Raw genomic sequence first — 15460 nt, 5'->3', positions numbered from 1 at the left:
CATTATGCAATGTCACTCACAATATCAGGTTGTTAGCTTCCTAAAGCCTGAACCTGTTTAGTAGACTGGTCAGGTAATGGTTGCTCACACTGAACCATTTGAGAGAAAGGTACAGTTCCTGTGTAGCAATTCTTGTTGCGTGAGCTTTCACTCTTGTATCTATTTATTTTGTTTTTGCATTTCTGGATTTGGAGTTGGTTTTCTTTTTCGCTCTTGTATGTTGGAATACATTTCTCTTGAAGTTTGTGCTTTTATTCATTCTTGTGGTTTGCTCAGTGGCTATCGAAGGAGAGGCTGTGTAAATGATTTATACATAGAGAAAATCCACACAAGCAAGGTTTCAACCAATGAAACTCATTTGAAGGAATTGCAAATGGTTATAAAGTGTTGCTGCTCTTTGAATTTGATCAAGAGGGATCCACGTGACTTCAGTTTGGAGTCTGACATTTACAGACTGTGTGCCTCTCGTACATTCTTCAGAACATTGATAAAACATTTTTAACATTGAAATCAAATTTTGGGCTCAGGCCATATAATTACAGGATTCTTTTGTTCATCCACCCCTCCATCTGTCAATTATTCATTTTTGACCATTTATCTTGGCCTATGTTGCTATAGCAACAGGTCAAGAAAGATAACACATGCATCCTTCTGCCAAATCAAATCGAAAACTAGGCAAAGATCATACAAAATAACTTTTTCTCCAAATTTTTTTCCATCTCCACACAGGATCTCCAGAGTTCACACAGAGTGACCATCGGATTCTTGATCACTTCTTTTACCAATGCCCTTCTTCCCCACGTACCTACGTTTAGCAAGTCAGCCGGCTCTAGAAAGACTTCTTGTTGATCTAAAGGATTTCCATTAAAAAATGATGGAGGCCAATACTCTGGGAAGCTTTCAATAGCCTTTCCCAGATCTGTTCCTCAACACAACCCTGCTGTGCTCTGTAGGCAGCTACTTCCATCTTGTGGCTTGGTTTTGCCCATGTTTTCCAAGTCACATCCAATCAATCCAAATTTATTTCCTCAGTACCAACTCTGGGAGAGGCACTGAACTGGTTTGGGGTTGCACGTGGTAAAGAAACGTGTTTCACAAGCCATCTGGAGCCATCAGTCAACAGGGTTAACTAACTATATCTATAGCTTGAACATACCTGACTGATTATGAACAGACTTGGTAAAGCTTAAAAAGTTAAACGTTAAAACTACATACTAGCTATAATTTAACACATCCTATCGAAGACCATGTTGCACTGGTAATCTTCATTCAAAACAAATGTCATTTCAAGTAAAAAGGCATCATTTCCTTACATTTCTTCAAATTTTATATTCAAGTATGGCATAATGATTTGTGTTAACAATTTAATTATTGTGGAATACTTTTATGTTGAATGAATAATAATAGAGATAATGAATAGCCTCATGGAGATCTTCAGTGCTTAAACAGGCAGTTGTCTGGACATGCGTATTATAGGAGTGCACATGATTGATGTGTGATTGATGAATGATTGATATTCATAAAATAGAACCATGCATATGCACAAATATATAAATATGATTAACAGAGTCTACTTATATTTCTGCTTCTGTCTACACACACAATTTAAACTTGAATCTCCATAGAATGCTGTGCACCTAGCCCCAGGAGTCGCGGAAGATGATATCTGAGCTCAGACAGAAAGCAGAGTGGGATTAGAGGACGACAAAGAGGGGCAGAAACACACAGAAAATAAAAAAGAATATTTAGATTGAAATTTAGCAGCAAATGAGGAAGCAGTTCATCAAAAAAATATTTTGGAAGGTGAAAAGGTGAGAGGAATTAAGAGTGATGGAGCGAGTGAGAGAGAGAGAGAGAGAGGCAGAATATGGCTGGAGCCTTATTTTTCTTGTTGAAGTGGGTGCGAGCAGACATGTGGAGATAATGGCCGTCTCATCCATTAATGTATGATCCACATAGATAAGCACGAGATATGAATTGATGCATCAGCAGCCTCTACTAAATCAAGACAGCCTTGGAGTGTTATCTCTCTGCCAACAGACGCTGGATGCTGATCTCCTCTGACATACTCCGCTGGTCCCAAGAGGTTACGTTGTTTCATAATGTTTTTATGAGATTGAGAAGATTACATCCTTCTTAGTTTAAATACAGTGTTGTGTGTCCCACCCAACTCTGAAGAAATGTCTCCCTGCTAGCATGGCAGGTAAGGGTTACAGTGTTAAAGGGTCACTGTTTATTACAATGTGGTTTTACATTTGTAATTGTAGCCACTATGGACTGAGCAAACGAGCTGCACCAATCAATATGAAAGGAACTTTTTGTATCACACATTTCAACCCTTTTCATTAACAGTGGCAAATTCACTTATCACCTAAGAGTTCCCCTGAGTACACCTCAGTTTTAGCACCTTCTGAGCTCATTGTTTTGGTTTTAGAGCCCAAACTTTTTTAATTTTTGGTTCAGTCTCCCAGAGCTATCATCAACCTGGTTTTAAGCAGCAGCAGGCAACTATTTTCTGTTTAAAAGCAACCAAATGGTAATCAACTAGCTGTTCAGCATAATGTAGATAGTTGATCATTTAGCATCTGAAGAGTCCAGTATTTTCAAAAAAAGCTGGTAGAGACCAAAATAGTGCTTAAAGCAGAGTAAATATCGGAGTTATATTTAATTGTTTAGTTATTTAGTTGCCTCTGAAGAGTTAAAAGTAGATGAAGGCAAAACTTGGGTGGGGAAGCTTCATATAATGGCAAGAGCACATTTAGTTGAAGAGATGTAAAAATAAAAATCAAATAATGAATCAGTGAGGCCTCAGCAGTTGAGGATCTGATATTTATGAAACCAAATTTAACGGTCTTTGAATGTCTTCAGTAATTGGCTTATCTGTAAGGTTCCTATCCCCTTTAGGAACATCAAGATGGTGGGTTCACCAGCCCTGGCAAACCTACTGGCTACACACCTGGCCTTAGATCCCCCCCAGCACCATGGTTGATGGCCTGGTCACCCACCACAACACTGCTCTATCCCTCTGTCTCGACTCTCTCGCCCCCCTCAAAACCCAAACATTCTCCTACACCTGCCCAGCCCCCTGGTTCACAGCTGAACTTCGCGCCATGCAGGCCTCTGGCTGTCAACTGGAGCGGCTCTATAAAAGATCTGGCCTCACTGTCCACCTGGAGGCCTTCAGAGACCATCTGCACTCATACAAGGAAGTTCTCTCACACACCGAGACACAGTATTACTCCTCCCTCATCGGCAACCAGCAAAACCACCACCCATTAACCGCTTACTCCGTACCACTGACCACCCCCACCCACCAGATGCCCCTGAGCTTACTGTTTTTTTCAGGCTCCCCCCTATAAACCTATAAATCCCTTCATGCCCTAACCCCACTATATTGAAATGACCTCCTCCACCCCTACACTCCGCTCAGAAGGCTGTGGTCAAAACAAACAGGTTTAATCTCCATCCCCAACACCAACCTGCGAACTTTTGGAGACAGAGCCTTCTGTGTCGCAGCCCCCACCCTCTGGAACTCTCTCCTCGCCGAAATCTGCAATGCTGCATCTCTGGGCATCTTCAGAAAACTCCTCAGGCACCACCTCTTCACTAAGGCCTTTGGCCTCAGTTAATGCTCCACCCTGCTTTTTATTTCTATCTTGTTTTGTACTATTACTTTTTTCTTTTCTCTTCTGTTTTGTACTCACAGACATATGTAAAGCGTCCTTGGGTCCCGTGAAAGGCACTATATATATGCAATCCATTATTATTATTGTATTTATTAGATGTGTCCGTGGTAACAAGACATATAGTACAAAGTTTGGCTGGTCTACACATTAAGCATTATAAACATGCAATTGTCATCACCTTACCATTTTTGAGAGATCATATCAAGTCTTCTGTGCTACACATCACTACTAACACTGGTTGGGAAGATAATTATTTCTTTGTGATGCACATATTTATGGAACTTGTGATTTAATTATTTAATTTGCAGGGGAGGGAGACATTCTCAGTATTTTAGTTATGGCTATGAGCCTGACAGTCTGCACTCTGAGGATATCCCTGGCTAGTCATGTTGGCTAAACTAGTGGATTCCAAAACTTCATTACCTATAAGCCAAGCAGGCTCTCTAATTACTTGTGGCTTGCCAAATGCTAACTCTGTAATATCAAACATGGCTTAAACCCCTGTCTATATTTCTCGGAAAACAGCAGTGTGTACTTCAGTAGGATCAAGGCCTCACGCTTTCAGGTTGGAGCTGTCCCAGAAAGAAGGCCGGTTGTCAACAGAACTTAATCCCTGCTCGCTGCAGTGATGAGCCAGCCAGTGATTCAGTGAAGTAATTAATCAATGCCGACTCATCTCTCTGGAAAACTAAAACATCCTTACTTGGCTTTCTGTTCTCAGACTGCTTCATCCTAACATTATTTATGCTGACAATGGATAAGTGTTGCTAAAAAGTAGTGGTGGAGTCTTTATCTGGGTTCTCTGTTTCTCCAGACAGTATATGATGCCAGAACCTGAAGCTGATTAGCCTCTAGGGGCAGACAGGGAACAATGGCTAGCGGTGACAATCTAAGGATTTAGATGACAGGTTCCCCAATTACTAGTGTATGTTGTTTACAGGTGGAGACATTCAGGGTTACAGGTGGAGACATTCAAGTCACCGGCACTATCTGAAGTCCCATAGACAGACTGGGACTGTTTATTCAGGCCAGGAATGTGAGTACATCCCAGGCCATCCTCACACAAAACATCAGGACACCAATTTGTAGGATAACTTAACAGTTATTGTACTTATGATATGTTCACATTACAAAATACAAAAAATGTAAAAAATATGAAAAAATTATACATTTTATTTAACTTTTTACTATTGAAGTAATTGTAGGTTGCTAGAGGAGAAAGTGGAGGCTACAAATGTATTATAGTCATAGCAGAAACACAACATAAGCTATAATTATAGTATGTCAAGGGGATTTAATTTAGTCTTGATCCCATTTACTTTCTTTCACTAGGATAAACACAAATTACATGACTGTTTTGTGGTTAAAGACATTCACATTTCCAACCACTCACCAGCCATGGATGATTATTGTTACTGATGGCCATTACCAAAGACAATTTAATGAAGAAAGAAAGGGCTGCAGTAGCAACCGTGTCGACGTTGATGATTCCAGGCCAACAGGAAATACAAGCTGGCCACCGATGTGGAATTTCCATCACAGCTACAATATTAAGAAGTTGTTTCTTCAGTGAAGTAGTTAATGGACTGTTGTCAAGTTGATGTGAATGAACTCATTAAAGGTTAGAGGGGTTGCCTTAGATGTCATTACGGTCCCCTTTTAACCCCAACATCTCCTCAGCTGGGTTGCGAAATATGGCTGTATGTTTATCAATTGGACTGTAACCACCTTTCCCAGGTAATGTTCAGATTCCATCTGTGGCAGAATATTTGGTACGTGTATACAAAAGTCCTTAATACGCTCATTCCCCCCTCGGTCATGTGACCTAAGGGTCCACATAATCTTTCACATAATGTGAAAAATGCATTTTAGTCGGGCTCTTTCCAACAAACCTTCCCCTCTGGATAGAGGACTTGACCTGGGAGGGGAGAGGTCCTAACATACCCCAGGGTACATGGTAGTGATAGCGGAACAAATCAACGGGATAAGCTCTAATTTGGAAGGTATTGTCCATTCTAGAAACTTCAGTGTCCCTATTAACCAAAAGAAAAAGCAACACAAATTAAATAAAGCTGTCGATAATTGTTTTAATACTTTGCAGTCATATTGATGATTTATTTCTGAATCATAAATGGGGAAAATTTGTGTTAAAAAAAACGACATTATTATTTTATATTATTATATCATTTATTTTATTTTTTTGTTAGGTATACTTGGACATTCTGTAAAATGTTCTTGATATACAAATTAATTTATATATATATTTCTTCAGAAATTATGTACTTGAAAATTAGGGGTGTAAATAATTTTGACAAGGACAATCAGCATATGGATTAAGAAAGTGTTGGAAGTGTCAAAACCTATGGTTCTATAGAGTGGGGGGTGCATTACAGTATATTGATTGTGTTCAAACTAAAGTACATGTTAGTTTGGATCAGTCTGAACTACAACATGTGACAGCACTATTGGTATTCAAGGGACAATCTTCAAAGTCTCCTGGGAACCAGCAATACAAAATTTCATAACACTCCACCCAATAGCTTCTCCAACATGTTTTTCACAACAAAAGAAGTGAATTAAACAATTAAAAATTAAACAATGGTGGTAAAAATAACTAATTCTTTAGTAAAATGGGATGGAGTAGAACTAAAATGTAGAATAAAGTAACTAACTCCTTCCACTGCTGCATATAAGTTACTCCTCAGACCTCAACCCCTGCATCAAGACACACCGAACAATAATGTGCATATATGCATAAACTATTCATATACATGACACAAACACACACTGACTTGGTTTTGTAGCAGAGGGTGGAGCAGTGGGAGGGTCTGCATGGTGTCGCTTGACAAAACTGACTCTCCATTACCCTGGTCTGTGTCTGTCAGGCCGCAAGCAACACTGAGAAGCCCCATGTGGTTTGGCTAAGAGCTGCCCATCAGTCAGGACCGACATGTGAGATATCCATCCCTACCAGCTGCTGGCAGCAAAGTGCTCTACAGACGAGCACGGTCAGCCCAAGGCGTATAGGCAAATATATGACTGTCAGTGTGGGGAGCAAGAGTGGAACATTCAGTAAAGGTCCCCTATAATTCCTACCGAGGAGCAAGTCAAATCTGTATACCTCAGATCAGCATTGGTGCGGTCGTTTTGGGAAAAAGCAGGTTTATGTTTTATTCATCCTGTCATACAAAAATCTTTAGAAACCCAGTTAACATCCAATTATTTGTTTCTCTATCTTTTTGTAAGCAAGGGCTTTCAATTCCTCCTGTAGTCATTGGGTGACACACTATATAGTAAGGCAATGTTGAGCTGATAAAAAAAAAAGTGTCAAAAAAGATGTGAGGGAAGATGAGAAAATGCCTGAAGGGATTCTCCTGAGGCAGCCTGATAAATCGTGAACCAAGGGTAACTTCCTGCTGCGAGTATGAAAACCATGGCATTGGCTTTTTCAGTACTGTGCCCAAAACAGGGTGTGTTTTCTATCAAGGCTTTCTAATAATTATTCTTTGGAGGAATAGGCATATTCTCAACTGCACCAACAGATTCAGAGATAATGACAAACTCTCAGTAGGGATGACAATTTAACGAGCACAAAGACAGACAGAGGAGAAGACTGTACCCTTGCTCTCTGGTGGTTCCGCTATAATAGCATATGTAGATCTTAAAATCCTCTACTCATACAGTAAGAGGTTTGGCCTTACATACTGTAAAACTTACAGAATGCTAAAGCTGACAGTAATTACCATGCACTATTAAAACATTAATTTAACCTCGAAGAACCCATGTTTTGGCAATTTACAGGTTCATAATTTCAATTTGTGGGTGTGCATTGTCCATGTGAAATGGTTGACTAACATTTCCTTCAGGCTGTATCCCACGTAAGGTCACGGTCAGGTTGAACTAAACACAACAACTGGTACGTGTCTTCACTGTCAAGAGTCATGGTGAATATAGAGAAAGGAAAATACCTCCCTATCAAAGTGGGAAAATTACAAAAATGGCCATTTCGAGTATGCCATCTTAATTGCTTCACCTCCCGGCCGCCATTTTGAATTAATCGGTGAATCTGTTTAATTTTTTAACGGTGGTTCTACCAAGAAACCTAGACATTATCTGAAGTTATTATATGGTGATAATATTTGAATATGAAAGAGGGATGGTTGGCCAATAAAATCCAGATGACACCACTAATGTTCTGTATCCCAGACACCACCAATTCTGATCGGTCCATATATTTAATGGCACCAGACAAACTCAACCCATCATGGGAGTCACCTAATGAACCATCACTCCCCAGTTTACAATAAAAAACGAATCTTTGAGCTCTCAATTAGTTACTTCCTGTTTCTTTATGCTTCAATGTCTAAGAAATAAAGTGTTAGTGAGCAATCACTATCCTGTTCTAAGGGAATTTCCGAGGGTACCTTAAAACAGAATATCACTGACAGAATATTAATAGAGATCATTTAAATCTCTTAGATGCAAAAAGATGCAGTTACATGTTGCAGTACTGCGTGTACTTCTCCAGTCTCCTTGGTCAATAGCGTGTCACTCACAACGAGGTACACTACATTATTGCTGGACCCCGTTTCCACCAACCTCCTCTAAGCCGTATCTGTCACCATTGTTTCGGATCAATCCCACGTGTGATAAATTCCTAACACCGATGCTCAAAAAGCTTTCACTTGACCCTGGGCAAAATTCCTAACACACTCATGAGCACAGTACTGTCTTGGTTTGAATACTTGCCAATGGAGCAACTTCTAGTCCTGCAATAATCTTCTTGAACTCAACCATGTGGACTAATGCTCCTTCTTGGCCACGGTGCCTCTCCAAGGAACGCCCTCTGCCATCTCTGCACACAGATCAATCACAGTCCAGGCTGCTCTCGTCTGTGGTTTCTTTGATGGTGGAATGAGCTGTCAGACGCCATCAGAGCAGGAGCGTGCATCTCTATCTTCAAGAAGCTCTTGAAGACAAGTTTCTTCTGAGAGTTCCTCCTCTCACACCTCTAATACCCTAATAACTAGCACTTACTGTGCATATCAAGTGCACTCCTTTGCTTAATCTCTTACACGTTGTCTTATTGAACAGATTTAACATTTGTGACTTGTTTAACGGTCTCCTACTCGACTGCATCTTTAGAGGTATGCATCAGTTGTGAGGTGAAATGCACTTTCGGGAAAAATGTGTCCACTCTAAAGTGATCAAATCCATGCCTTTACATCTCCACTTGTGCTGTACATTATTTTATAATCTATACTAAATTAAGAACAAAAGCATCATAACAACGTCAGTCTGTTGAAATATCATAAAATGAGGTAACATTACGTGCTTGACTCAAATTGGTGCAGTTAGATTTTAAAGCACCCTCTAATTTTGGTTCAGTGGCAGCAACATCACAATGTTTGTGTGTGAGCGTCGAGCTTGAACAAGACAGTGATAAGTGAGCGTGATGTAGCTTAAGAAAGCTGATAGGTCATCATTAGTGTGGCTCTTGGTAGATGTGGCAGAAGAAGATAGTAAGGATATGGTTGTTTTTTTTTAAAGAACCCAAAGAAAGAAAGAAAGGTGAGAAGGGTGAGCGTCAAGGAAGCAGGACAGGAATCCTGGCAATTGGTATTCACACAGGGACCATGAGGCTTTGTGTTTCACAATGGACAGCAAATACCCTCAGGGTCTCTCTGTAGGTAAAGTTATATCTAGTGATTGAGATGAGACAGAGCAAGTAAAAGATTCAGGATAGAGAAAAGAGTCAGAGTGCAGCGAGGGAATGATCACGCTCTCCTTCATTGCGTGACTTGTGTATTAAGGGGAAAGACTGAGTTCCAGATTTACAGCGGCAGTGCATCTCCGATACACGTGAAGATAACTGAATCCTGCTCCATTATCCTGCCAGAAATCTATCAGGTACCTGTTCATTAATAATTGAGGGGGATGGGGTGTAGGAAAAGATGGATTGTTTTTTCTTTTCCACTGAAATATTTGGAGCAGGGGAGAGATATTTATCTTTCCATATATATGAGATTTATATTCAAATGTATACATTTTCTTTTGATAGATTCTTAGATTAGATGTAAAAAGAAATAACAAAACCAAAAACCAAACCATTCTCAGAGGGTTCATAGATCTTGGTGAATATATGATAATAGATAGTTATGAGTTGGTGCAGATTCAAATAAAAATCTGGATCTCGTGAATTCAAGCATGGTTTCATAAGGGGACTGCTGGGCCTTGGCAGAGGTATGCACTCTACTGGGTGCCATTCTAGTTGTGCATTTGATCAATGCTCAAATTAATGTTTTCATACTTGCTTTGCAATGTTAACTCTTGGCCATAGCCTAAAGTCAAATATAGGGGAAATTATATGATGCTTACAGCACAAGTTCAATTAGAGAGACTTTTCCCCCACGCGTTCACTCTCCCAGCCTCCTCGAATCAGCTGACTGTTGGGTGTTAACAGTAATCCAATCAGATTTGGCCATGATCTCAATCGGCCAATCATGTCGTTGCTGTCAAACGTTAAATCTGTTCTCCTCTCTATCAACTGTCATTTCGCTGCGACCCTCCTCTTCCCCAGTCACCTCCAGTCTCCACAGCCATTGCTCGGGTAAAGCCCAGCTGAGTCCACTCATCTCCTCGTATCCTCAACATTATCTCGATCCTATCAACCACCACAAATGTCTAGAGCACTGACCCTTTCAGCCTTGATGACATCACAAGGAGTCCAAGCACCAAATACACTCATTTATAATCACACCATTTTCACTTCTAATTGTGCATGGCAATACATTTAGTTCGTTTTTTAAATGAAATTTCTCCTGATTGAAGCACTACTCTTCTCCCATGCACAGCTTAGTGCAGCCACCCCTGATACTTGATAGTAACATTGAATTTGTGGAAAAACTATTCAACTTAAAAAAAGGAAACAGCCAATATTGTAAACTGGATTGTATATGCTGAAGCACCATGTTAGTTTTCGTAGAGGACGATTTCTTTGTTGCCCGGAAAAAAAGAAAAATATGAATGTCCCATATTTCTTGAAGTTTGCCGCTTTTGGAAAGCAACCAATTCCAAAATCCTAACACACTTCAATTATTCTCCATCTACACTTGCAGCTAAAAGATACAGTTCCATTCTTTTAAAGGTGTAGAACAGAAAGGTAAATTTAGCACTGAACTAAATAATTGTGCATACCTCCCAGTTTTATATAGGTTTGCTAAAAAATATTGATAACCATTAAATCAGTTAGATTGTTTCACTCGACTTTGACTTTCAGAATTAATTGTCTTGACCATCAGCACTCTACAACTCATTCTTTCCGTGTCCCTATTAGTGGTGGCCGTTGTCTGCATGATTTGGTTAGAGAAGGAGAAGGAGATAGGGTGGAGAGGAGAGGAGAGAGAGAGCAGACATCACAGAGAGAGGAAGCAGAGCAGGAGTCAGGGTTGTCCTGGATACAATTTTACCTGATTTTCCAGATCACCTGTTTACCCCAGAACAGATGGAAATTTAATTAAAGTCAGAATTGACCTTTTTTTCAGCAGTGTACCTCGGGCAGAAGACAAACAAATTCAACTCCCAAGGCCTGGTACCAGAGTGATAACAGCGAGAACAGTCCTGAGTGGAAAGAGGGACAGCAAGAGAGAGAGAGACAAAGAAAAGAGAAAGAGAGGAGTGGAGAGAGAGAGAAGTGAACAGAGAAAAGGGCAGAGAGCAGAAAGAAAGAAAGACTCCCTCAACAACTTAAAATTGGTTCTGCTCACACAATCTAAATGTATTAGTGATCTTGCAAGTAGAAGATCTGCATTTCTTTCTCTCTTCCTCTCTGCATACAGCTAAATGTTTCCCCATTTCCCAGCTTCTATAATTTCCCAGCTTCTGTGACCTTCTGTGACCTGAGAAACTGTTGAATCAAATGAATAAGTTTTAAATCTTAATTTAAAGTTGATATCAACTAAGTTTGGCAAAATGAAAAGGTCCACTCCTCTCAGCTGATGTCTTGTTAGTATTCATACAGCGCTTTTGAAACTGAAATCAATTGGAAGAGCCAATTTGTAGTCTCCATGTATGTACAATTTATTTGGTTCAGTTACGACGGAGAGATGTTTGGATCTGTATGTATCAATTAGTTTATGGGTACACAATTTTAAATATTAATAAAGAAGCCAACAACTACTTTTCATATAAGATACTGGAAATAAAGATTGACATCATTACAGCTCCAAAAGTGAGGCCAGATCATCTGTTTCGCCTCCTGGTGGCTGGCTGCAGTTCATGTCATAAACCCCGCCTCCTCTATGTTAGCAGATGGGACATGGGCCAAACTGAAAAGTCAAGGTACACGTTAAACAAATGTTTTTCTAATGATAGGTTCTGTCATTTCAGTCAGATCTTATCATACTGATTTATGTCCAAATATTAATTTTACAGGTTAGTTTTTTTTTATACAAAACAGTGACATATTAATGGTGGATTAGGTGCATCATTGGGAACCTTTATATCCCATCTCCCCACCAGGATCACTAGTCACAGACTCTGGCTCCAAACGAAGCTTAACGAAAATTCAGTCAGGAAGACTATCTCGTCGTGCAAGCCGCCTAAGTCACTTGCACACGTACATGCACAGTTCCCCCTCTACAGTTCCACCAGCATGGCAATACTGATCAACCCACGTCCACCCCTGCACCACCTCAATCCTGGATTCCTGGTCATGTGCTCTAAGCATCATCCAGAAGCCAATCATAGACGTTCCAACTCCATGTTTCATCCCTCATCATCACCACCAGTGTCTGGGCTCAGGGGGGAAGCCTCCTTCAAATCAGGAGCTGCGATCTTGTAAGACGGCTCCCTGGGTTCTACTTCCTGCCTGGGTCTATTTTACAATCATTTTCAACAATCTTTTATTCCAATTTACTCTCTCATTCGTTTCTTTATGAGTCCCTCCTGATTGAAATGAAGTCAGAAGCGAAAGTGCACCAGTATCCAGGATATTTTGGCATCATTTTTGGACATTGGTAAGAATTTAAGACGTGTCATCTCCCTCTGCAGGGCAGCTCGTGCATATTGGTGCATGTGAAAACCTGTAAAACCGTCAAAAAGGTCTTCCAACAAAAGTCTCTTGGAAACTTCAGAGTGTATTTCATCGTATCGATTGACTCTGCAGTAGTCTCCTACCAGCTGTGATGGAAGCACTATACAAAGATTGACATGCAAATTTTCGCCCCTTTTCCTTTTCTGTGACATCTTCCAAACTCTGTAACAGCCGTCACCTGCTCAGCACCACGCTTCTAAACCAGATAAACAGCGACTACACTTTATTTGAGCACAGTACACCACGAATGAAGCGAACCCCGCGAGCTAGTTCAGGCAGCCAACTCCGGCTGCGCTGCTCCAATCATGTGACATACATCATGTGACATACCTCACTCTCCACAACCACCTGTAATACACACCCACCTTATCAGGTGGTCTATTTAAGCAGAGAGAAAGTTCCCATCACCCCCTTTGCTCGCGCTGCTGCTGCAGTATTGCTACCAGTTGCTTCAGCCCCTCCACCACCCCAGCATCCACCTGTAGGCTCCGACAGGGGGGGGTTACAAGTATTTGCTCATCACTCCCATCATATCTGTGTAATCATATGGGGGAGTGATTAAGTTGGAGCCTAGACGCCAAACACTAAACCTGTTCTACTGCTGCAATAAACGTTTGAAAGTGAGTTGTCTGACTGAAGTATGGTAACTACTTACTGAATTGCATGCCAGCTCAAGGCTACCAGAGAGAGGATATAGCCATTCATTTAGTTTGAAATACATATTTTTTAAAGTTATAACAAAGCGTCTCACTCTGACAGCTCGGACAGAGACAATGAGAGCAGCAGCAGATCAATTTCACCAGCACACACACACAGCTTTCAATTGTGTGTTAAGGTGCCACTTTCATAGGGCTACACAACTTTTTGGTTGGAAAACAAAGGGAGTTTTTTTTTGTTAAGGTCCAAAATGCTAATGCGACGTCTTATAAAATATCTTTCATCACATTCACTTAAATACAAACAAGAATGAGGCTTAATTGATTTACTTTATAATCACTTTCAATGCATCCTAATTGTCTTCATTTGTTGATGTGGTTCTACATTCCCGTTAACATTAAAATGAATTGCACCAATGAAATGTATTCCACGGACAATATTATTAACTGTGGTCAGGTTATAGGTGGAGCTGTCCTCCTCACTCTAACAACGTCCTCACTGTTCCCACAGTCTGAGAGAAGATCTCACCGTGTGTGGAAACCCAGGTTGTAGTTTGGACGAGGAATGCAGCAGTGCTCCACTACCTGAGCCGCTCACTTGTTTTCTCTGTTCCCTGCCAGTGAGGTGACACTGCGTATGAGGAGGGGTGTGTGCTGGAAAATAAAATTCCCCCCTGGATGCTCTTCCCTGATTTTTTTAGGTGAAAACTGCAGGGAGCACTGCAGGGACAGGTGTGGAATTTTAATGAAGACACAGTCAGAGAGATGAATTTGCAGGCTTTTCACGGATGGTGAATGTTGAGAGTGATATTTAGGTCAATAGTCAGAGGGGCTTAAGTATTCAAAAACGTATTCAGTAATTGACCAGATAACAGACTGCTGCCCGGTTAATAAATAACAAGCTGTCTGAAAGGGTGGGGGACTATCAAAATATAAATCCTCCTGTTATACCGAAGGCAATGAAGCAGAGCTTGATGTTGACAGATAAAAAACAATATTCTCACCAACACAACAATATCATCCGCACCTCTTTCTTATTATTGGAGTTTGATGTTCACTCTGCATAATGTACTGCCAGCCCCTGTTATCAAACCTAAGGAATGATTCAGCCTGGCAGGGACAAGTGGCTTTCTCCTCAGTGGGTCTTTTTGCCACTGAACCTCTGGCTTTGTGTTGTCAGTAGCTACAGACTGCCACAGCTGGAAGTCGAAGGGTGTTATTCAGAAGTAAAAGTGTAGTGCCTGACCAGAATGTGCACGTCAAGTCAAGGGGCTGGCTGCTTGGCCTGCGTTAATCTCCTTAAACAGATTCTGCATATTCACATGTAGAATCTGTTTAAGGACAATAGGTAAGGGACAAGATTTTCGGGTCTGAAGCCTTCTGGTGTCCGTCTCTAATCATGTTTGAGTGGGTGTCTGTTGCCCGCAGTCTGTGTGGGTAGCAAAAAAGGTGAATATGAAGATAGATGTTTATATAGGTTAGCCAAAATGTCATCTGAGCCTAAAAGCACATTCAAAAACTACCTGTGTTGGTGTATTTTGTTGAGAAATGTTTGGACTTGTGTGGACTCATGGGCCTGTAAACAGTTCACGGTGAAGGGAATACAAAGTCTTTGCCTGTGTATCCGCAGTCTACACTTGAGGCCCCAAAATATTGGCCTTTGCCCCAGAGGTAAATTCGTTATTAGACCATATCTGATGGGCCCAGAGGTTTGCACCTGGACAAGCACAAACACGGAAAAACAATGCCACGGCATGAATGCAAAAGTAACAACACAGCAGCAAAAGCCAAAACACATATACCAAAGCCGCACAACGGAAACGCACTCACACTGGAAGTGAGCGACAACGGATTTAAACAATGAAACAAGCAGAGTTACTTAGTACATAGTACATACAGCCACCACATAGTTCTTTGCTTTAGTTTTTGATTGTTGTGCTGTGCCTTTTACTGACCTGACCTGTGCTTATCTAACCTTTCCAACTTCTCCTGCCATTTGCTTCACTTATCTTCCGTTCGTTTTC

The sequence above is a fragment of the Hippoglossus hippoglossus genome, chromosome 19 (assembly GCF_009819705.1).
Source record: "Hippoglossus hippoglossus isolate fHipHip1 chromosome 19, fHipHip1.pri, whole genome shotgun sequence".
Classification (NCBI taxonomy): Eukaryota; Metazoa; Chordata; class Actinopteri; order Pleuronectiformes; family Pleuronectidae; genus Hippoglossus; species Hippoglossus hippoglossus.
Note: the sequence above shows the minus strand (reverse complement) of the source record.